Source organism: Chlorocebus sabaeus, chromosome 21 (assembly GCF_047675955.1).
Source record: "Chlorocebus sabaeus isolate Y175 chromosome 21, mChlSab1.0.hap1, whole genome shotgun sequence".
Taxonomy (NCBI): domain Eukaryota; kingdom Metazoa; phylum Chordata; class Mammalia; order Primates; family Cercopithecidae; genus Chlorocebus; species Chlorocebus sabaeus.
Window position 1 is genome coordinate 46,202,326 of NC_132924.1, and position 24,802 is coordinate 46,227,127.

At 36.8% G+C, this 24,802-nt stretch overlaps 1 protein-coding gene across 1 annotated transcript in view; it reads left to right on the forward strand.

Annotated features, from left to right (window-relative positions):
• Nucleotides 1–24,802, forward strand: part of AGMO (alkylglycerol monooxygenase) — a 352,083-nt gene that overhangs the window by 16,267 nt on the left and 311,014 nt on the right. The gene's annotated exons all lie outside the window — the stretch shown is intronic.

A 24,802-nucleotide genomic window follows, 5' to 3' on the forward strand; every position in this document is an offset into this window, starting at 1 on the left:
CCTGCACATGTGCCCCTGAATCTAAAAGTTAAAAAAAATAAAAATAAAATTAATAATAATAATCAAAAAATTAAAATATAGAATTTATCCAGTTGTACCTTTTACTATTATATTTCATTCTGAGGCATTGATTATACATTAAGGTTACAAAATTTAGTTTAGTCCTGAAAGCGGGATCATTATCTAAAATTGTTGTAATAAGCAATCCATACTATCCCCTGAAACTGTTAACTTTTTCTCTCAGCAAAAACGTTGCTTAATTCATTTTAAAATTCATCTCATTCTGTATGCAAACAAGGTAGTGTTCACAATTTTTGTGCAGTTACAAATATTTATTCCCACAACTTCATTTTGATTAAGTGAGCTCCTATATATGACTCTTAAAGTTATTCATTCCTTTCTGGCTTTTTTTTAGAAGCTGAAGTTAGATTATCCTAATTTCAATCATAGTTTAAACAAAGGAAATAAACAGATGTATTGGTGAGAAATTATTTTAACTTGTGAAGGTGCCAGGATTGTGGTCTGCATTGATGAATAGATTACTTACATTCTTCTGTACTTGTTTTTTGATATCAGAATATACCTAAGATTTTTGTAACTCTTTACTATACGTTATGACTCATTCTTTATTTTAAAAATACACTATGACAGGTAATGCTGGCTCATACCTGTAATCGTAGCACTCTCAGTGCCTATGGAGACCAGGGCAGGAGGATAGTTTGAGGCTAGGAGTTTCAAGACCAACTTGGACAACATGGAGAGACCTTTTCTTTACAAAATATTGAACAATTAGCTGGGTGTGGTAGCACATGCCTACAATCCTAGCTGCTCAGAAGGCTGAGGCAGTAAGATCACCTGAGCCCAGGAATTTTAGGCTCCAGTGAGCTATGATTGTGCCACTGTACTCCAGCCTGGGTGTCAGTGTGAGACCCTGTCTGTAAATATAATAATATATACTACTAATAATACATTGTGATTGTATTCTTAGTGGATCACTTAGGGTAAGCTCTACCTTGTATTTGCCTGAGTTACTACCATTTTTCTTGTCTTCCCTCATGATCCCTTACTTTTCCCCAGTCCTTGAAGTGTGATTATTTAGCACCCCTACGAGAGAAGCCTTGGAGTTCCCACCAACAACTTTCCTATGCCTTTTAGTCTCTTATCATTAGTTTCAACCAAAAACATGGCACCTATGTTAACCATTTTCCTCTGAGTTTATTTCAGTGACAAGAGCCATCCCATGTCAAATGTTAAACATTTGTCCATAGAACCACTTAAAATATGTATGAACTGGCCGGGCGCGGTGGCTCAAGCCTGTAATCCCAGCACTTTGGGAGGCCGAGACGGGTGGATCACGAGGTCAGGAGATCGAGACCATCCTGGCTAACACGGTGAAATCCCGTCTCTACTAAAAAATACAAAAAACTAGCCGGGCGAGGTGGCGGGCGCCTGTAGTCCCAGCTACTCGGGAGGCTGAGGCAGGAGAACGGCGTAAACCCGGGAGGCGGAGCTTGCAGTGAGCTGAGATCCGGCCACTGCACTCCAGCCTGGGCGACAGAGCAAGACTCCGTCTCAAAAAAAAAAAAAAAAAAAAAAAAAAAAAAAAATATATATATATATATATATATATATATATATATATATATATATGTATGAACTGAAAGGTCACCATTATTTCCCCTCGAAATGCCTGATTTGAGGGGGTCTTTCTCAGAGAAATAGCATATTCTTATCACTAGCAACTGTAGTCATTTTGAAAGACACAGACTAACTTTCCTTTGGGGTTCTGAGATTCCATATGTAGATAATGTATAGAAAGTACATTTGAAACAAAGATTATGGCTATTACCAAGGGATTGTAAGCATAAATTCATTGAGTTATTAAACAGGGAAGTCATAAACAAAAATAAAATATAGGGATGTCAGGAATCTCCATTAGTCTATTTTTGAACATTGATTGTAAAGTATAGAAATATTTCCAAGAATAATTAGGAGAACCGAGGATGGCTGTGCAATATTCTCCAGAAATTTAATTAAAAGCTGTGAAATGAGTAATCAAAATTAAATTGGAAGGCATAAATGGAGTAAAGATTATAAACTTTAACTTACTTTTGATTCTTTTTATGGACACAAAATATGCAGTGTTTTTCTTTTAGCCTTGGAACATAATGTATTCTCCTCTTACGTAGCAGAAAGAGCATTAAAATTTGAATCAAAAGATCTAGGTGTGCACCACTGTGCAACTGTTTACCACACATATAACTTTGGGATTAACCTCTCTGAGACAGATTTTATGTATTTTACTCATCTTCTAGTTTTGTGAAGCAATTCTAATGAAAATGCTTTTAAAGTCCAGGAACCAAGTATAGATGAGTAAATGAATAAATAAGCCAATTCAAAGAAAGTAAGATGGAGGCTTATGTAAACGTTTAGGGACATTTCAGATGGAAACACGAGGGAAAACACTTAAATTTGGAGTAGACTTTAGGATTGTTTTGGAACAATATGTGGTTAAATATGATCTGGAAAAAAACAGATTTTGTCCGAAGTAATTTTATTCAGAAAGAGAATTTGGAAGTCTCTTTCACTAAATATGTATGATGCATTCGCACACAAAATATTTGAATACAGCCATTTTAGACCAAAAAAAGTGAAATCAAGTTGAATTCTATCCACTTCCATTTACTGAACAAGTATAATTATGATGAAATTTAGTTTTATCATATTAAAATAGCACAATGAAAGATGGCTGTGTGAATTACTAAGAGGATACATGAAGATTTTTGCAGTAATCATCAACTTAGATATTTATTCCTATAGCTATTGACTTCACTTATTCATTTATTTGTGAATAAATGAATTAATACATTTACTTATGTATTATTTTTTCAACAAATATTTGAGACCACTTATCTTATACCAACCCTACACTAAGTACCTGAGATACTTGCTTAATAACAGGTACGGTCACTGATTGTTTATTCTATTGTGAATCAGAGACATCAACAACTAATTACAATAATAATAGGGGCAGGTTCTAAAATTGATAAACTGTCCTCTCATTGCCATTAATTCTGAAATTTACAAATTTCTGAAAAGTCTGTATTGTATGCGTAAACATCAAACGGGATTCTGTTTAAAATTCTTATTTCTGAAATGATGATGCTAGTAAAAGTACTAATAGTAATATAGAAAATTAAATTTCAAGTGTCACTGAAGGGCTTTGGAGAAGCAACAAGTATAGTGGTAAAAACAGTAGATTCTGGAGCCAAGTTCCCTGAGCTCAGCTCTTTGTACTGACACTTATTAACTGAGATTTGAGCAGTTTAATCTGTGTCTTAGTTTCTTCATCTATAAAATGGGAATAATAATAATAATAGTATACATCTCATAAGATTTGTATAAAGCTTAAATGTGTAAAATTTAGAGGAGTGACTGTCAGTTTCTTAATACTATTTAAATGTTACCACTGTTATTGAATACAAGTTTTTTTATATTGCTAGGTACTAGACTACGTGTTTTGTGTTAGTAACAGAGTATATTGTATTATTTAATTCCCAGAATAACCCTTTAAAGTAGGCACTCAGTCATTCATGAGACATTAAGTGAGCACCCACTACATACTACAAAGCCTCCTAATTGCTAGGATTATAGCAGTGAACAAATAAAAGTTGCTGCCCTACCTTGTATTTGACAGCACACCTGGGAGTTTATAGTTAACAATAATTTAATTGTTCACTTGAAAATAACTAAAATAGTATAACTGAATTGTTTGTAACCCAAAGGATAAATGTGTGCAGTGATGGATATCCAATTTTTTATGATGTGACTGTTACACATTGCATTCCTGGACCAAAATATCTCATGTACCCCATAAATACATACACCTACTATGTACCCACAAAAATTAAAAATTTTTTAAAGTTATTACCCTTTTGGTGCTTACATCCTAATGAGGGAAGAAAGTCCAGATATAAAATGTATCCTATGTAATATGCCAGGTATTGAAGCATGCTGTGGAATCCAGAGTGATGGACCCAACAGTCAGGTAAGTTCAAATGTCAAAGTAATTAGTTTGAAATGCATAATTTTTTGAATTTGACTAATTTCCTAAGGAATTATTATATTTGTTCAAAACCAAACAATTTTTTAATTTTAACTTCATTTTGTAATGTATTTCTTGAATTCCGATTCTTTTTTTCTAAAGGTACAAAGAAAGAGTATGCCCCCCAATTCCTATAAAATTGCCCCCCATTCCCATAAAAATAGGAATAACTTATTTTTCTTACTCCAAAGCATTTGTCTAGGAAATAATTGCGGAGAAAAGCACAAGTGAGCAAAAGATAGGAAATGAAATGTTCATCTAAATCCATCCCCAAGAGACAGGCTCTGTAAACAGAGAGTAAGATAATAGACCCTGGAACCAAACTGCCTGGATTCAAATTCTATTGCTACCACTTTTTAACTGTGTAATATTAAGCAAGTTATGCCACTCCCTTGTGTTTCCTTTTTTGTAGATGTAAATAACAATAGTATAATTTTCACAGACTAACTGAGAGGTTTAAATGAGTAAAAATGGACAAAACACTTAGGGTGCAGTCTGACACATAAGTAAAAAAGTTATGAATTCATATGTTGTTGTCAACCTGTTTATGTAATGTATTTTATATAATGCAGTCATATAAATATTACTATATTTTCTGTAAATAATAATTAAAATACATTGGTAGTAATAAGAATTGCCTTACCCAAATTCAGGGTTAAATTTACTTACCCTCATACGAACTTAATTTTTTTTCTCACTGTTAACTAGGGATAATAATGCTTCATAAAGGATCTTATAAAGATATAATATATTTGTGTATTTGTACAAATGTATTATATAATACCATCCAAAGCTAGGAAACCTTGGTTGTATGAAGAATGCCATATTGATTTCTATTTATCAAATTGTAATGGAATTATCTTTGTCTTTAATCAGATGCATTTATTGGAAAATGAATATTTTAGTTGTCACAGAGACCATTGACAGGCTGTGTTTTAGATTTATACTGAAGTTAGACATGATAGTAATGATCTTTTCCTAGATGAATAGTTGTCAACTGTAATAAACAAAATTATATTTCTTTTCCCCAAGTGAATATCATGGAATTTGATTTTTTTCTAGTAAATCAAACTTATCCATATTCCCTTCTTCCTTCAACACTTGAAAGTTTTTATTTTGAAGTTTTAAAGATTTACATGAAAGGTTTTAAAAGAAATAAAATCCATTAGAATTCATACATTTGCCTATATTTTAAAATGTCTTTTGTTGTCTTTTCATCTTAATTAAATATTAATCCATCAAAATATGCTTTTCCAGCTTAGAGATTGAAATGTCTTTTCCAGAACCTAGGAAATGACTTGAAAAAAATTGCTAAAACAGATTTGTTCTTTCTTCTCTTACACTAATGGGTAATTCGATTTTGTTCTTTTTTTTTTTTTTTTTAAACAATTGAAGTCTCATACTTCTTAAAATAACTTCTAAAATGTAACTTTGTGCCGTAAGTATGTATCCTAAAGTATGTACTGTATATAGTTTTATTCTCTCAAAATTTGCAAATCTTGGTAATAAAAAACCCCACCACTGTATATTATCAAAATATATAGCTTGTGTTACATCATCTTTTAGAATAAGTTTTCAATGCCAGCTCTGTGTTTTGGAACTGTTTGAAGAATGAAGAAGACACGTCTTCTATGTGAAGTGCTTATACTCTGAGTTAAACAAACAGAACAGCAGAGCCCCAGAAAAATACACCAGATGTGCAGGTGGTAGTTAAATCAACAAGAAATCTGATTTCATCAGTATTAGATTTCATTAGTAGTGATCTTTTCTTCTTTAGAAATATAGGAATATAGTGGAAAAATAAGTCCCTATGCAGAATTTGATGGCTCCCACCGTGGTGAAAATATTGCTGAGGAAAAAATCTGACTCTAAGTAAAAGGACAAAGTGAACTGCACGTAAAGCATAAAACCAAATGAGTAGGAAGAGAAAACAAAGAATGTAAATGAGGTTGAGTACAGGATATTTGAGTGGAGGCAGTGATATATAAATCATATTTATAGCAAAGATCTGTAAAATAAATTCAAAAATTTTACTAAAAAGGAATAGTACAGGAATTCATAATTTAATAAAACCAGATAATAACTATATAGGTACATTGTTACCATCATAGATTAATATTTTGACTAAATAAATATCATAAGAAAAATGGCAAATGAAAATGCAACAAACACGATTATTAATCCCAAGAAAACAGATTGATGAATATTTTATGAGAATGGAGATAAATAAGAATAAATACATAACCACAGCATAACAGGAACTCTTTGGAATGGCAATATATATTATTTAGATCTTAATTAAGTACCACGTGTCTTTTTAGTGACTCTAAATACATATTTCCATGTGTATAAAAAACAAAAACTGAAACAGAAAGTACTTAAGTATATTACTCTGAGAGGTTTTGCCAAAATCTTGTGGGTGAAAGATGAGCACTGAATTTCACTAAAGGTGTAAGGAAGATTTTTTGTTTGTTTTGTTTTGTCTTTTGAGACAGGGTCTTGCTCTGTCACCCAGGCTGGAGTGCAGTGGCGGGATCTTGTCTCACTGCAACCTCCACTTCTCAGACTCAAGCCATCCATCCACCTCAGCCTCCTGAGTTACTGTGTCTGTAGACACATGCCAACATTCTTGACTCATTTTTAAACTTTTTGTAGAGTTGGGGTCTCACTTTATTGTCCAGGCTGTTCTTGAACTTCTGGGCTCAAGACATCCTCTCACCTCGGCCTCCCAAAGTGCTGAGGTTATAGGCATGAACCACCGCACCCAGCCTAGGAAGATGTTTTATAGTTGACAAGATGCTCTCTCGCTGTTTTTCAAATCCTAAAGAACTCAAGATTTTGAATCTTCTTCACTGGAATCAGCCACAGGAAAACAAAATATGTGTGTGAGTCCTGCTAGTCATTGAAAACCTGTCATTTTATTAAATAATATTAACAATTAATTAGTATTTACTGGATTCTTACTAGGTATTCCTAAGGGATTCTCATATATCTTTTATCTTTAATTAAAACAATAACCAACTTGGTGATTTCTATCATAGCACTTTTACAAAAGAGGAAACTAAAACAAAACAAATTTAAGCAACTTGCCCAACCCTCAGAGCTAATGTGCCGGAACCTTAATACATTGACCCAAGGCCATTGATCTCAGAGCCCATGGGCTTTGCCATTTCTTGATCCTCCTAATAAAATAAAAACTTTTCATTAAATGCAACACACACTAATATCAACACCAATCCTATTTTAGATCATGTTGACATATATAAATCACCAAATATTTTGGTAGAAAACAAAAACTATATTTAATGATTTAGTTGTTAAGATTTTCAAAACACTTACGGAAGCATTAAGCTACATTAGGATAGATGAAGCGATGCTTCCTCTGCTTCACTCACCATGCAATATTGTACTCATATTACAGTTCTCTCAATCCATTATCATAGCATTTGCTAGATGATTGACTTGTGCAGTAGCTACACATTAGAAGCATATCTAAACCTTTAAAAGCTATTGGGCCAGGCGTGGTGGCTCAGGCCTGTAATTCCCGAATTCTGGGAGGCCAAGGCAGGCAGATCACTTGAGGTCAGGAGTTCGAGACCAGCTTGGCCAATATGGCGAAACCCTCTCTCTATTAAAAAGACAAATGTTAGCTGGGCATGGTGGTTGGTACCTGTAATCCTATAATCCCAGCTACTTGGATGGCTGAGGCATGAGAATTGCTTGAACAGCAGCAAGATGGGGGGCCGGAGGGTGCGATAAGCCTAGATCGCACCACTGCACTCCAGCCTCCAACCTATATATCTATTTTATATATATATATATATAAAATATATTTATGTATCCAAGGCATAAATAGAAGTTCTTATACTAGAATCTTAGAATCTCTGGGGGGGTAGAACTTGAGCTAAATTGTTGAGCTTAATTGTTGAGCTTAATCGTTGTTTTGGTTGTTGATATTGTTTTGGTTCTTGATATTGATCCAGTTACTTTAATGTGTAGCCCAAATTAAATAATAGTGTCTACTCATTGAAGATTATTGACAGATGAAACAAGCAGCATGATAGATCTTTTGAAGATGCATTATCAGTAATATGTATTTAAATATTACAGAGAGTTGTACGATTGTTTGAATAATTTCCATGTATGTTGAAGTATAACTACACCCCTAGTACTACATGATGCATCTTCCAATAATAATATTTTTCTTTTAAAAATACCATTATTATACCTAAGAAATTGAGCAATAAATCGATTATATTATCTAATACTGTCAGTGCATTTTAAAAATTCCCCCAATTAACCTGAGAATGTCTGTTTTGAAAGCTTTAATTAAATCAAATCAATGTTTATCCATAAGGTTTCTTTGTCTTTTTGTGTCTTTTAAGTTCATACCATAACCCCACTTTCTTATGCAATTTACATCTGTGTCCAGGCGAATTGACTTGTAATAATGGTTGGTCAGGCGCGGTGTCTCACTCCTGTAATCCCAGTGCTTTGGGAGGCCGAGGCGGGCGGATCACCTGAGGTCGGGAGTTCGAGACCAGCCTGACCAACATGGAGAAACCCCATCTCCACTAAAAATACAAAATTAGCTGGGCGTGGTGGTGCATGCCTGTAATCCCAGCTGCTCAGGAGGCTGAGGTGGGAGAATCACTTGAACCGGGAGATGGAGGTTGCAGTGAGCTGAGATCGCGCCATTGCACTCCAGCCTGGGCAACAAAGAGTGAAACTCCATTTCAAAATAAATAAATGTCCATATTCCAGTCATTTGATTGTTCCTCCTAGGACTACTTAATGTTTCCCTCTGTCTTCTGAACTCTCTGCAAATTCGATGTCAGTTTCAGACTCTGGATTGATTAGATTGAGGATAAATATTTTTTGGCAAAAAAAGTTCATAAATGATGTTAAGTACTTCAGATCAGGATTACCACAAGATAGGATGCCTCATATATAATATATAATATTATGTATGATAATACAAGTGTACTGGCCAGGCGCGGTGGCTCAAGCCTGTAATCCCAGCACTTTGGGAAGCCGAGACGGGCGGATCACGAGGTCAGGAGATCGAGACCATCCTGGCTAACACGGTGAAACCCCGTCTCTACTAAAAAATACAAAAAAAAAAATAGCCGGGCGAGGTGGCGGGCGCCTGTAGTCCCAGCTATTTGGGAGGCTGAGGCAGGAGAATGGCGAAAACCTGGGAGGCGGAGCTTGCAGTGAGCTGAGATCCGGCCACTGCACTCCAGCCTGGGCGACAGAGCAAGACCCTGTCTCAAAAAAAAAAAAAAAAAAAATACAAGTGTACTTTGAAGATGTTGTGGGTTAGGCTCCAGACCACCATGATAAATATCACAAGAAAGAAACTCACACCAATTTTTTTTTGTTTCCTAGAACATATACAATTTATGCTTATACTACACTGTAGTATACTAAGTGTGCAACTGCATTATATCTATAAAAACAATATAAATACTTTAATCACAAATTACTTTTTTTGCAAAAAATGCTAATGATCATCAGGGCCTTCAATGAATCATATCCTTCCATTAGATGAATCACTATCTATGGCAATGATAGCCTTACGAAACACGTTTATTAAATAGTAAGGCTGGAAAAGTTGAAATTACTCCTTGATCCATACGTTGCAGAATGGACATTTTGTTAGCAGGCATCAAAACATTGATTTCCTTGTACATCTTCATCGGAGCTCATGGGTGACCATGTACATTGACAAGAAACCATAATACTTTGAAAGAATTAATTTTTTTTTCAGAGCAATGCATCTTAATACTAAGCTTATAATAGTCAGTAAACCATGCTGTAAACAGATGTGCTGTAATCCAGGCTTTGTTTTTCCATTTCTAGAGCATAGGCAGAGTACATTTAGCATAATTCTTAAGAACCCTGCAATATTTGGAATGGTAAATGGCTTCATCTTAAAGTCACCACCTGTATTAGCCCCAAACAAGAGAGTCAGCCTGTTCTTTGAAGTTTTCAAACTTCTAACTATGAAAATTGTAGATTGCATCTTCTTCCAACATATGGCTATTTAGTCTACAATGAAAATCTATTTCATGTAGCCACCTTCAATGATCTTAGCTAGATCTTCTGGATAACTTACTGTAACTTCCAGATCAACACTTGTTGGTTTGTCGTTTGCTTTTGTGTTACGGAGATGGCTTCTTTCCTTAAACCTCATGAACCAACTTCTACTAGCTTCAAACTTTACTTCAGCAGCTGCCTCATCCCTTTCATCCCTCATAAAATTGAAGAGAGTTAGGGTCTTGCTCTCGATTAGGCTTTGGCCTAAAGGAAAGTTGTGGTTAGTTTGATTTTCTATCCAGAACACTAAAACTTTCTTCAAATCAGCAATGAGGCTGTTTTGCTTTCTTATCATTCATATGTTCACTGGACTAGAACTTTTAATTTCCTTCAAGAACTTCTTTTCTGGATATCCACTGCTTGGCTCTTTTCCACAAGAAGTCTAGCTTTTAACCTATCTCAGGTTTTAACTTACCTTTCTTCCTAAGCTTAATCATTTCTAGCTTTTAATTTAAAGTCAGAGACATATGACACTTTTTTTTTATTTGAACACTTAGAGGTGATTACAGGGTTATTAATTGGCTTAATTTCTATATTGCTGTGTTTCAGGGAATAGGGAGGCACAATGAGAGAGAGAAAGGGGAACTGCAGGTAAGTGGAGTACTCAGAACACACACAATATTTATCCATCAACTTAATGGCAACATAGAGAGACCCCTAAAACAATTGCAATAGTAACTGGTCATAGGTCTCCATTACAGATAAAATAATAACGAAAACGTTTGAAATATTGTGTGAATTATCAATGTGTGATACAGAGACACACAGTGAGAGCACATGCTGTTGGAAAAATGGTGGTGATAAAATGGCTAGACACAAGGTTGCCACAAACCTTCAATTTGCAAAAATTGCAATATCTGCAAAGCCCAATAAAGTGTAGCACAATAAACTGAGGTATGCTTGTGTTAATGGAAAAAAGTGAGCTCTGTAAAATATTTAAAAGAGGTTTATTCTGAGCCAATATGAGTGACCATGGCTCAGGGAAACAAACCCCAGAAGACTTAAATGGTCCCAAGGCAGCTGGATTACGGTTTTGGTTTTATAAATTTTAGGGAGGTAAGACTTACAGGCAAACGTGTAACTCAATGGATGGAAAGTATACATTGGTTTGGCCAGAAAAGGCGAGATATCTTGCAGTGGGGTTATATAGGTTATAGGTAGTTTCAGAGACTCTTTAATTTCCAATTTGTTAAAGAAGTAAGGCTCTCACCAAAACTTGGAGTCAACAAAAAGAAATGTTTTAAGTTAAGGATGTCATGTAGCAAGATTGATGGCCTGCTGACATGACTTAACTTTTGCTTTGTAGGGCCTTAAGTCTTATTTATAATTTGGTATCAAAATGATGCAGGATTTTTCTCAGTCACTTTGCCAGCTAGAGACCTTCGGCCGGCGACGCCCCTGCCCAGGCCTTGCTCCGACCCGAGTTCTCCGCAGGAGACATCCCATGTACTCAGCACATCAGGCAGTGCCTGGCTTGTGCCCTGGCACGAATCCCATGGCCACCATGACTGCACACTCAGTCCCTGGTGGGAGGAGTGTGTGAGTGAGCTAGTGTGAGCTGTGGCCCGTCATTCTAAATACTGGCACAGGAGTGAGTTCCATGCGGGGCTTGCGGCTGGACCAGGCATGTTGCAAACAGCTCCTGCAGTGGACTCCAGTGTCCAGACGAGGGGAATGCAGTGGTGCCAAGAGACGGGTGCCCGCAACCCTGAGGCCCCAGAGGATGTGTTACAGCATGCTAATTAGTTCTTTTAGCCCACCGTCTGCAGCTTGATGGATGGCGGTGCACTCACTGCTCTGTCAGCCCTTTGCAGCTCTCCAGCCTGAGGCCCCTGGGGAGGCTCAGCCTAGCCACTGCTTCTCATCAAGTGGGGCGGCTACTTTCCCCCGGTCGAGGGCAGAGGGCCACGGTGTTACAGTTTTCTTTGTACCTGCATTTGATGAGTCCTGAGTTCTTGTCCTGCATCCAAGAAGAATGAGGTCTCCCTGAAAGTTGAAGGGTGAGGAGGGCGGAGAAGAATTGTATTGAACAATGAAACAAATCTCAGTGGGATCTCTCTCAGCGTGGGGCTTTTACGGGCTCAGAATGGGGGAATGAATGCTGATTGGTTTGTGAGTATGCAAAAGAGGCTAAAAGACACCACTCAAAGGTGAGCATGGCAGTGTAAAAAACCTATTAGGGAAGGGTAGGTATATGTAAAATACTTGAAAGGCTTGAAAGGTGGGGATCAATCAGAGGAAGTCATACCAAATGGACCAAATGGGAAGAAAGGTTCTCAATCTAGTCCGTAGATTTATCCAATATTGTGACTTGGTTTTTCAGACTTTAAACTGTCTTTGGTTTGAAAGTCCGGTTTCACCAGGGACCCACCCCTATCTGCCTAGGATTTGTCTGCCTCCTGTTGTTATCATTATCGCCATGAAGAGTCTGTTTTGTCAGCCCGAAGACCTCTATTTTAACACAAATGCTGCTCAGTTGCTGTGCCTAAACTCCAAAAGGAAGGGAGTATTATGAGACAAGTCTGCGTTCCCTTTTTGTCGTGGCCGAGAATTCAGTTTTTAAGGTTTTTCTGGAGTCCCTTTGACCAAGAAGAGATCCATTCAGTTAGTGGGGGTTAGGATTTTATTTTTAGTTTCCACCTGTATTATAAATTTTATATTCATATAATTATATATATATTATTTGTGTGTATGAAATAAACAAAGACATATATATATATATATATATTTTTTTTTTTGAGATGGAATTTTGCTTTTGTTCCCCAGACTGGAGTGCAATGGCATGATCTTGGCGCACTGCAACCTCCGCCTCCTGTGTTCAAGCAATTCTCCTGCCTCAGCCTCCCATGTAACTGGGATTACAGGCCTGCGCCACCATGCCCAGCTAATTTTTGTATTTTTAGTAGAAATGGGATTTCTCCGTGTTGGCCAGGCTGGTCTCAAACTCCCAAATCTTAGGTGATCCGCCCACTTTGGCCTCCCAGGGTGCCAGGATTACAGGCGTAAGCCACTGACCCTGGCCACAAAGACCTGTTTCTAGAAAAATACGGTTGCATATCCAAACTGATTCAATAAAGTAAGGAAAATACAAATTTTCTGTGGGCCATTAAAAATTTAATTAGTTCTCAAAAGTTAGCATTTTTTGTAAATAATTACCAATTAACCTTTACTTTAGCACACAGATGTGTCTTAGTTACACCAAATATTGCATAATTATTTTAGCCTTCATTTTTGAAAATTGTCTGAATCAATTATTATACTGGAGTTATAAAATCATTTATTTAAAAAAAAATATTACTCCTTTTACACCATTACCCAGCATTTTCTTCCTGTTCCTCCTAGTGGGTAGAGATAGAATATATGTGTGTGTATATGAATATACAAACATAAGTATGTATAATTTTATATTGATATCTCAAATTCAAGTTTACTATTTTAGCATTTTGCTCTTATACTTTCATATTTATGCTTCTATTGTCTAACACTGAAAATTTTAGTTTATAATAATATTAATATATTAATTATTTGCTTTGTCTTATTCAAATACATACACAACAGAAATATCAAACAGAAAGTTTACTGCTAGGCTTCAATTGTTTTTATTTACTTTTATTTTTGTATGTATCTAAAATATTTCAAAAGTATATAAAATGTATATTCCAATATACTATTACATTTCATTTTTCCTCAACCTTATTATGACCATATGATGTAGTTAACCATTTAGTAAGTTAAATTCTATATTTTTTATTCTTCTTGGGTATCTTTTTAATTTTTTTTATACTTAAGTTCTGGGATACATGTGCAGAACGTGCAGGTGTGTTACACAGGTATACATGTCCCATGGTGGTTTGCTGTACCCATCAACCTGTCATCTACATTAGGTATTTCTCCTAATGCTATCCCTTCCTCCCCTTGACCCCACCACTGGACAGGCCCAGCTTGTGATGTTCCCATTCCTGTGCCCATATATTCTCATTGTTCTAATCCTACTTATGAATGACAACATGCAGTGTTTGGTTTTCTGTTCCTGTGTTAGTTTGCTGAGAATGATAGTTTCCAGCTTCATTCATGTCCCTGTAAAGGACATGAACTCATTATTTTTTATGGCTGCTTAGTATTCCATGGTGTATATGTGCCACATTTTCTTTATCCATTCTATCATGGATGGGCATTTGAGTTGGTCCCAAGTCTTTGCTATTGTAAATAATGCTGCAAAAATCATATGTGTATATGTGTCTTTATAGTAGAATGATTTATAATCCTTTGGGTATATACCCAAGAATGGGATTGCTGGGTCAAATGGTATTTCTAGTTCTAGATCCATGAGGAATTGCCACACTGTCTTTCACAAAGATTGAAGTAATTTACATTTCCACCAACAGTGTAAAAGCATTCCTATTTCTCCACATCCTCTCCAGCATCCATTGTTCCTGACATTTTAATGATTGCTATTCTAACTGGTATGAGATGGTATCTCATTGTGGTTTTGATTTGCATTTCTCTAATGACCAGTGACAATGAGTTGTTTTTCATATGTTTGTTGGTCGCATGAATGTCTTCTTTTGTGACATGCCTGTTCATATCCTTTGCCCACTTTTTGATAAGGTTGTTTGTTTTTTTCTTGTGAATTTGTTTAAGTTATTTGTAGAGTCTGGGTATTAGCCCTTTGCCAGATGGACAGATTGCAAAACTATTCTCCCATTCTGCAGGTTGTCTGTTCACTCTGATGATAATTTCTTTTGCTGTGCTGAAGCTCTTTAGTTTAATTTGATCCCATTTGTTAATTTTTGCTTCTTTTTGGAATTGTTTTTGGTGTTTTAGTCATGAAGTATTTGCCCATGGCTATGTCCAGAATGGTATTGCCTAGGTTTTTTTCTAGGGTTTTTATTGTTTAAGGACCTACATTTAAATCTTTAATACATCTTGAGTTAATTTTTGTATAAGGTATAAGGAAGGGGTCCAGTTTCAGTTTTCTGCATATGGCTAGTCAGTTTTTCCAACACCAGTTATTAAATAGGGAATCTTTTTCTCATTGCTTTTGTCAGGTTTGTCAAAGAACAGATGGTTGTAGATGTGTGGTGTTATTTCTGAGGTCTTTGTTCTGTTCCATTGGTCTATATACCTGTTTTGGTACCAGGAGCATGTGTTTTGGTTACTGTAGCCTTCTAGTACAGTTTGAAGTCAGGTAGTGTGATGCTTCCAGTTTTCTTCTTTTTGCTTAGGATAGTCTTGGCTATACAGGCTCTTTTTTGGTTCCATATGAAATTTAAAGTAGTTTTATTCAGTTCTGTGAAGAAAGTCAGTGGTATCATGATGGAGATTGCATTGAATCTATAAATTACTTTGGGAAGTATGGCCATTTTCAGGATATTGATTCTTCCTATCCATGAGCATGGAATATTCTTCCATTTGTTTGTGTCCTCTCTTATCTCCTTGAGCAATGGTTTGTAATTCTCCTTGAAGAGGTCCTTTACATCCCTTGTAAGTTTTATTCCTAGGTATTTTATTCTCTTTGTAACAATTGTGAATGGGAGTTCACTCATGATTTGGCTCTCTGTTTGTCTATTATTGGTATATAGAGAGGCTTGTGATTTTTGCAGATTGATTTTGTATCCTGAGACTTTGCTGAGGTTGCTTATCAGCTTAAGACATTTTTGGGCCGAGATGATGGGGTTTTCTAAATATACAATCATATCATCTGCAAACAGAGATAATTTTACCTCCTCTCTTCCTATCTGAACACCCTTTATTTCTTTCTCTTGCCTGATTGCCCTGGCCAGAACTTCCATTACGATGTTGAATATGGGTGGTGAGAGAGGGCATCTTTGTCTTGTGCCAGTTTTCAAAGGGAATGCTTCCATCTTTGGCCTTTTCAGTATGACATTGGCTTTGGGTTTGTCATAAATAGCTTTTATTACTTTGAGATACTTTCCATTAATACCTAGTTTATTGAGTGTTTTTAGCATGAAGGAGTGTTGAATTTTATCAAAGACTTTTTCTGCATTTATTGACATAATCATATGGTTTTGTCATTGGTTCCATTTATGTGATTGATCACATTTATTGATTTGCTTATGTTGAACCAGCTTTGCATCTCAGGGATGAATCTGACCTGATCATGGTGGATAAGCTTTTTAATGTGCTGCTGGATTTGGTTTGCTAGTATTTTACTGAGGATTTCTGCATTGATGTTCATGAGGGATATTGGCCTGAAACTTTCTTTTTTTGTTGTGTCTCTGCCAGCATCAGGATGATGCTGACCTCATAAAAAGAATTAGGGAGGATTCCCTATTTTTCTATTGATTGAAATAGTTTCCAAAGGAATGGTACCATCTCCTCTTTGTAGCTCTGGTAGAATTCGACTGTGAATCCATCTGGTCCTGTGCTTTTTTTTTGGTTGGTAGGGTACCAATTACTGCCTCAATTTCAGAACTTGTTATTGGTCTATTCAGGGATTCGACTTCTTCCTGGTTTAGTCTTGGGAGGGTGTATGTGTCCAGAAATTTATCCATTTCTTCTAGATTTTCTAATTTATTTGCATAGAGGTGTTTATAGTATTCTCTGATGGTAGTTTGTATTTTTGTAGGATCAGTGGTAATATCTCCTTTATCATTTTTTATTGTGTCTGTTTGATTCTTATCACTTTTCTCTTTTATTAATCTGGCTATCAGTCTATCTATTTTGTTAATCTTTTCAAAAAACCTGCTCTTGTAATCATTGATTTTTGAAGGGTTTATCATGTTTCTATATCCTTCAGTTCTGCTCTAATCTTAGTTATTTCTTGTCCTCTGCTAGTTTTAGAATGTGTTTGCACTTCCTTCTCTAGTTCTTTTGACTGGAATGTTAAGGTGTTGATTTTAGATATTTTCTGCTTTCTCCTGTGGGCATTTAATGCTGTATATTTTCCTCTAGACACTGCTTTAGCTGTGTCCTAGAGATTCTGGTATGTTGTGTCTTTGTTCTCATTGGTTTCAAAGAACTTATTTATTTCTGCCTTAATTTCATTATTTACCCAGTAGTCATGCAGGAGCAGCTTGTTTGGTTTCCATGTAGTTGTGCAGTTTTGAGTGAGTTTCTTAATTCTGAGTTCTAATCTGATTGCACTGTGGTCTGAGAGACTGCTTGTTATGATTTCCATTCTTTTGCATTTGCTGAGGAGTGTTTTACTTCCAATTGTTTGGCCAATTTTAGAATAAGTGCTATATGGTGCTGAGAAGAATGTATGTTCTGTTGATTTGGAGTGGAGAGTTCTGCAGATGTCTATTAGGTCTGCTTGGTGCAGAGCTGAGTGCACATCCTGAATATCCTTGTTACTTTTCTGTCTCATTGATCTGTCTAATATCGACAGTGGGGTGTTAAAGTCTCCCACTATTTTTGTCTGGGAGTCTAAGTTTCTTTGTAGGTCTCTAAGCACTTGCTTTATGAATCTGGGTGCTCCTGTATTGGGTGCATATATATTTAGGATAGTTAGCTCTTCTTGCTGCATTGGTACCTTTACCATTATATAATGCCCTTCTTTGTCTTTTATGATTTTTGTTGGTTTAAAGTCTGTTTATCAGAGAGTAAGATTGCAATCCCTGCCTTTTTCTTTTGGCTTCCCATTTGCTTGGTAAATCTTCCTCCATCCCTTTATTTTTAGTCTATATGTGTTTTTGCATGTGAGATGGGTCTCCTGAATACAGCACACCAATGAGTCTTGACTCTATCCAATTTGCCAGTATGTGTCTTTTAATTGGGGCATTTAGTCCATTTACATTTAAGGTTAATATTGTTATATGTGAATTTGACCCTGTCGTTATGATGCTAGCTGGTTATTTTGCCCATTAGTTGATGCAGTTTCTTCATAGTGTCAATGATCTTTACATTTTGGTATGTTTTTGCAGTGGCTGGTACTGTTTTTTCCTTTGCATATTTAGTGCTTCCTTCAGGAGCTCTTGTAAGGCAGGCCTGGTGGTGACAAAATCCCTCAGTATTTGCTTGTCTGTAAAGGATTTTATTTTCCCTTCACTTATGAAGATTAGTTTGGCTGGATAGGAAATTCTGGTTGAAAATTCTTTTCTTTAAGAATGTTGAATGTTCGCCCTCACTTTCTTCTGGCTTGTAGGGCTTCTGCAGAAAGATCTGCTTTTAGTTTGATGGGCTTCCCTTTGTGGGTAACCTGACCTTTTTCTCTGGCTGCCCTTAACATTTTTTCCTTCATTTCAACCTTGGTGAATCTGACCATTATGTGTATTGGGGTTGCTCTTCTCAAGGATTATCTTTGTAGTGTTCTCTGTATTTCCTGAATTTGAATGTTGGCCTGTCTTGGTGGGTTGGAGAAGTTCTCCTGGATAATATCCTGAAGTGTGTTTTCCAACTTGGTTCCATTCTCCTCATCACTTTCAGGTACAGCAAACGTGGGTCTGATCTCTTCACATAGTCCCATATTTCTTGGAGGCTTTATTTGTTCCTTTTCATTCTTTTTTCTTTAATATTGTCTTCATGTTTTATTTCATTAAGTTGATCTTCATTCTCTGATATCCTTTCTTCTACTTGTCAATTCAGCTATTGATACTTGTGTATGCTTCACGAAATTCTTGTGCTGTGTTTTTCAGCTCCATTAGGTCATTCATGTTCTTCTCTAAACTGGTTATTATAATTAGCAGTTCCTGTAACTTTTTATCAAGGTTCTTAGTTTCCTTGCATTGGATTAGAACATGCTCCTTTAGCTTGGAGGAGTTTGTTATTACCCACCTTCTGAAGTCTACTTCTGTCAATTCATCAAACTCATTCTCCATCCAGTTTTGTTCCCTTGCTGGTGAGGAGTTGTGATACTTTGGAGGAGAAGAGGCATTCTGTTTTTTGGAATTTTCAGCAAATTTTGCACTATTTTTTCTTCATCTTTGTGGATTTGTCTACCTTTGGTCTGTGACGTTGGTGAACTTTGGATGGGGTTTCTGAGTGGTCATCCTTTTTATCGATGTTGATGCTACTGCTTCTTGTTTGTTAGTTTTCCTTCTAATAGTCAGGCCCCTCTTCTGCAGGTCTGCTGGAGTTTGCTGGAGGTCCACTTCAGACTCTGTTTGCCAGAGTGTCACCAGTGGAGGCTGCAGAACAGCAAAGATTGCTGTTTGTTCTTTCCTCTGGAAGCTTCGTCCCAGAGGGGCACCTGCCAGATGCCAGCCGGAGCTCTCTTGTATGAGGTGCCTATTGACTCCTGCTGGGAGGTGTCTCCCAGTCAGGAGGCACAGGGATCAGGGACCCACTTGAGGAGGCAGTCTGTCCCTTTGCAGAGTGCCAGTGCTATGCTAGAAGGTCTGCTGCTCTCTTCAGAGCTGGCAGGTAGGAATGTTTAAGTCTGCTGAAGCTGTGCCCACAGCTGCCCATTCCCTCAGGTGCTCTGTCCCAGGGACATGGGAGTTTTATCTATAAGTGCCTTACTAGGACTGCTGCCTTTCTTTCAGAGATGCCCTGCCCAGAGAGGAGGAATCTAGAGAGGCAGTCTGGCTACAGTGGCTTTGCCAAGCTGTAGTGGGCTCCACCCAGTCCGAAATTCCTGGCGGCTTTGTTTACACTGTGAAAACCACCTACTCAAGTCTCAGTCATGGCAATGTCCCTCCCCCAACCAAGCTCCAGTGTCCCAGGTCAACTTCAGACTGCTGTGCTGACTGGGAGAATTTCATACCAGTGGATCTTAGCTTGCTGGGCTCCGTGTGCGTGGGATGCGCTGAGCAAGACCGCTTGGCTCCTTGGCTTCAGCTCCGTTTCTAGGGTAGTGAATGATTCTGTCTCGCTGGTATTACGGGCACCACTGGGGTAAAAGACAAAACAAAATGAAAAAAAAAAAACTTCTCAGCTAGCTTGGTGTCTGACCAAACTGATGCCCAGTTTTGTGCTTGAAACCCAGTTCCCTGATTGCGTCGACACCCTAGGGAATCTCCTGGTCTGCGGGTTGCAAAGACCATGGCAAAAGCATAGTGTCTGGGCTGGAATGCACCTTTCCTCAAGGCATAGTCCCTCACAGTTTCCCTTGGCTAGGGGAAGGGGTTCCCGACCTCTTGCACTTCCTGGGTAAGGTGATGCCCCATGCTGCTTTTGCTCGCTGTCCTTGGGCTGCACCCACTGTCTAACCAGTCCCAGTGAGATGAGCTCGGTACCTCAGTTAGAAATGCAGAAATCACCCACCTTCTGTGTTGGTCTCGCTGGGAGCTACAGACCAGAGCTGTTCCTGTTCAACCATCTTGCCTGGGAATCTGGGTGTCTTAATAAGAACATAAATAAGTACACACACACACACACACATCCCACACTAGATTAAATTTTTTAATCACAGTTTTCTTCTTTTCCATTTTGTTGTTTTTTTAATTTAATGAGTGAGATGTGCTAAAGTCTTATACTGTGATTAATTCATTATAAATTCTTCTTGTGATTCCATCAAGTTTGAGTTTATATATTTTGGGACTATGATATTAGATGTACACATTTGCAAAATCATTGTATTTTCTTGATGAGTTAAAAAATTTAATATTATCAAATATGAGCTGTTTATCTTTTAAAAGTGTTGATTTTCCTCAGTGGTGTTCAAGCTGCTTCCTTCCTGTATTCAAATTGTATTTAGTTTGTCAAAAAAAAAAAAAAGATTCTTGTGTTATGACTTCGGACAGTCAATGTCTGTTCTTTCATGTGAAGGCTCTTTCTCTTTATTCTGTACAAGCAAATGTTAATGAAGCACTTGCCCTTCATACTCCCATCCTGCTTTCTCCAGAGCCAGAAGGAATTCAGACTGCTTATTTTTATACTCACCGATATCCTGCGGAAAAAGGTAAGGAAGAGTTTATAAAACCTGAAAAAAAAAAAAGGATGTAACTTTTTCACTTCTCCCAAGGGCTGAATCTCCTGTGAAATAACTGACAGTTTTTGGATATACGGAAGGAAATGATGAATTGAGCTAAGTGTCCAGATGTGTGCTCAGTAGATGTATAAGGTTACAATTTAAAAGACAAGGAATGCAATACCTGTATCTTTACAAAGGAAGTTGTAAATAGTAAACACATCATTCAGCCTTCAAGTGTAATCTGATTTTTTTAAGATTTTCAAAGTAACAGATTTCTTTTTTCATCTTTGTAAACCATTTAACAGTGCACTAAAAAACCTTATATATGTAAAACCAGTTCAATAAAGGTCATAAACTGAATTACATCGAGACTTGGAAAATGATAACTCTCGCTGTATCATTTGTAATATGTAGATGAACATTTGTGATGAATTTATTTTTACCATAAAATAGAAACAAATCATTTAAAAAATATTTACTCATCTATAACTAGGGGATTTTGTACATGCTTCCCTCACCATCTTCTCCTTCTCTCTCTCTCTCTCTCTTTTTTAAGTATGAGAAATTTTTATTGCTGTTATTTAAAACATTATGATGTTTAGCCTATTTCCAATAATTTTATTATTTTTAATTGATTAAAATTTGTTTATATTTATTGTGTAAAACATTATATTTTGAAATATGTATGCATTGTGGAATGCCTCAATTGAGCTAATTTACATCATACCTCACATGCTTGTTATTTTCGTAGTAAAGACACTTAAAACCTGCTCTTTGTGATTTTTAAAATACAGTAATACATTGTTATTCACTATAGTCATCATGGTATACAAATGATCTTGAACCTATTCCTCCTGTCTAACTGAAATTTTATATCCTTTGCCTAACATCTTCCCAACTGCCCAGCCTCAGGCCCTAGTAACCACCATTTTCCTCTCTACTCCTATGCATATACCCCTTCTATAGTACTAAACACCTTCATCAACAGCTTGAAAATATTCTGAGTTGACTCAGGCTAAAGAAAACAAAATGACTTCATTGCTTATAAATCCTACAGGACAATGCTGTGCTTTTTGAAATATATTTCTTAATGCTCCTAGAAACTATTATAAATAATATCTTAAAATATAAAACAAGAAAAGTTCAGTCTTTCTACATGAGAAAGCTATTGGAGCATGACACAGGAATGTTCTAGTTGGAGACAGATATTGCCTTCATTTAAATATGCATTCATATACAGCAAAATAGTCTTTTATGTTCTACATGGTTACCATGCCTTGCATGCTTTTTAAAAGCCAAAATGCACATCCACAGGAATGACAACAAAGCACATCCTAATTCCAGGGATTTAAAGGGCTCTGGGATTTCAAGTTGAACTTCGTTGGCTGAGCTCCAACACAGAACTAAAGAAGGGAGGAGAAAGGAACCGTTTGGGTTCTGTGTTTCCCTAAAGCTCTTACAGTTCTGGAGAGAAAAATAATGTCCAAAGTAAAAGTATGATGACTTGCTAAGATAACAGGAAGCCGATTGAAAGTGAGTTAGGAAGGAGGTCTTTACTAAAGAGAAAGTTGTCAGTGGAAATTCACTAGAGAGTTTGGCCAGAGTAAAACCTTTTAGTAGTCTCAGAAGCATAAGCAGACAGAAGTGATTCCTCACATTGAAAGAATAATTTTTAAAGTCGTAATGCTTCCTTTTCATCCTCTGTAAATGCACCCAATGGATAAGCTACTTCTCTAGGGTTTAACTTCCTCCTTTGCCTAAACAGACAATTGGTTAGAGAAGGAAGTGAGTAGAGAAAATGCAGAAAGAGGAGGCCAGCTCTTGATAAGGTGTTGCGGCATTGCTGAGCTCACTGACTGCCTCCAATCTCCCACAGCAACCTCTCAATCCTAACATAGATGTAGCTTCTCTCCTTCCCTATTTGTGTTTGAGCACAGAGATGGGGTGGGTGAGGCAGGGAGCAAGCTGCCCAAAACTTGATGAACCTGTTTCTGGAGAAGTCTCTGCACCTGAACCAGTAACTCTAAAAGACAAGGGGAAGAGATGCTGAATAAAAAGCTTAATTCAATTATTCATGCAAAATATACTACCAGAACTTTTTTCCCTTTCTTCATGACATCAAGTAGTTATGCATATGACAATTATTTTATTTAAGATGTAAATGCATTTTCACATATTCAAATACTATCTTAAGGCATTTCTTTACTTCCCCTCCAAGTTTTTACATGCCCTTCATTTTTAGAGCAGTGATTTTATAAAGAAGATTAGAGAAGATATTTACATTGTGTACAAATTCCTTAATTTCTCTGAGTCTCAACTTTATTTGTAACATGGGCATAAATGCTATATGCCTCTCAAAGTTTGGTGAGATTAAATGAAGTCATTGTGTGTTCAGTGACTGGTACTAGATACTGTATTCAGACTACGGTCATTGCTTTAATTATTATCATTCACATATATAACAAGTATGTGGTGACTGTTCTAGAATCCATAAGAATTAGTGCTAAGTGACTAAGGTACTTTGACTTATTGATACCATAATCAATCTCAGAAACTTTAACAGAGAAAAGAAAAGTGGGCTAAGTCGAAAATTACACAATAAGTAGATTTTATGAGCCAGGAGTTGATGAGTTAAATTTTAGATATGCTAAAATTGAGGTCTCAGACCTCCAAGTGGAAATGTCAAGGAGGATCTAAGGTGAGTGTGTAGGGAAGAGATTCAGACTGGAGATATAAACATGTACATCTTTAGCATACTGGTGGTATTAAAAACTTTGAGAGAGACTGAGATCCAAAGAAATGGGTCTAGAGGAAGAAGACACTCCAAAAGTTTCCCTATTGTTTTATATTATTTAATGTTTGGGGGGTCATAGGAGGAACCAGCAAATTAGACTAGGGAGGCAGCATAAAAATACTACAGGAGGGTGGTGATGTGACATCCTGAAAGAGAGTGAAGAAAGTGTTTCAAGGAGCAGATAATGATCTGTTGTGTTAAATATTGGAGAGAGATTCTTCCTTTAGGAACGGTTTCCTCTCGGAGGGCAACTAAAACTCTTGGATGACAAATAAAAGCTGTCTTGCTAGCTTCAGAGAGTTGCCAAAATAGTGAGAGACCTCCAAGCCCAATCTTGAAAACAATAAGGACAGAAAATTAAGGTAGCTTTCCAAACCACATTTATTGTGTGGCCATTGGCAAGCCTGCAGAAACAGCCATGGAAATAAGTAGTGATTTTGATTGTCTTGGGGACAAGAGAGTAGGAGTAAAAGCTCAGGGTCTGCCAAGATGGGGACTTGACAAAGGTAAGAGTCAAACAGTTATAAATCCACCACCTCACCCACACTCCCACCAGAATGTGGAGAAAATTGTCTTGATTATGGGGAGATAGAAGAAATAAAGAAGGAAAAAAACAGAACTAGTCTCAGAGAGTTTGTAAATCAAACACCAGCCCAAAGAGGTAATTATAGTCAAAATCCACAATGCCAGGTGTATCCAGGACATTTTGTCATGAATGTAGTTTAAAGTTGTGCTATAGGTATCTGATAAAAACTAAAGCAAAAGTCCCTGGGAAAATAATAATGTTCATCTATGTTTCAATTATTTTTTCAATAGCAATGACCATCACATATCGAAGAACATCAGGCACACAAAGAGACAAGCAATTATGCTTGACAACCAGCAAAAACAAAAGAAAAATGGAACGCAAGTGCAGATTTCTATAGTGTCCGACACAGATTATGAAACAACTATGTTTAATACCTTTAAGGAAATAAAAGACAAT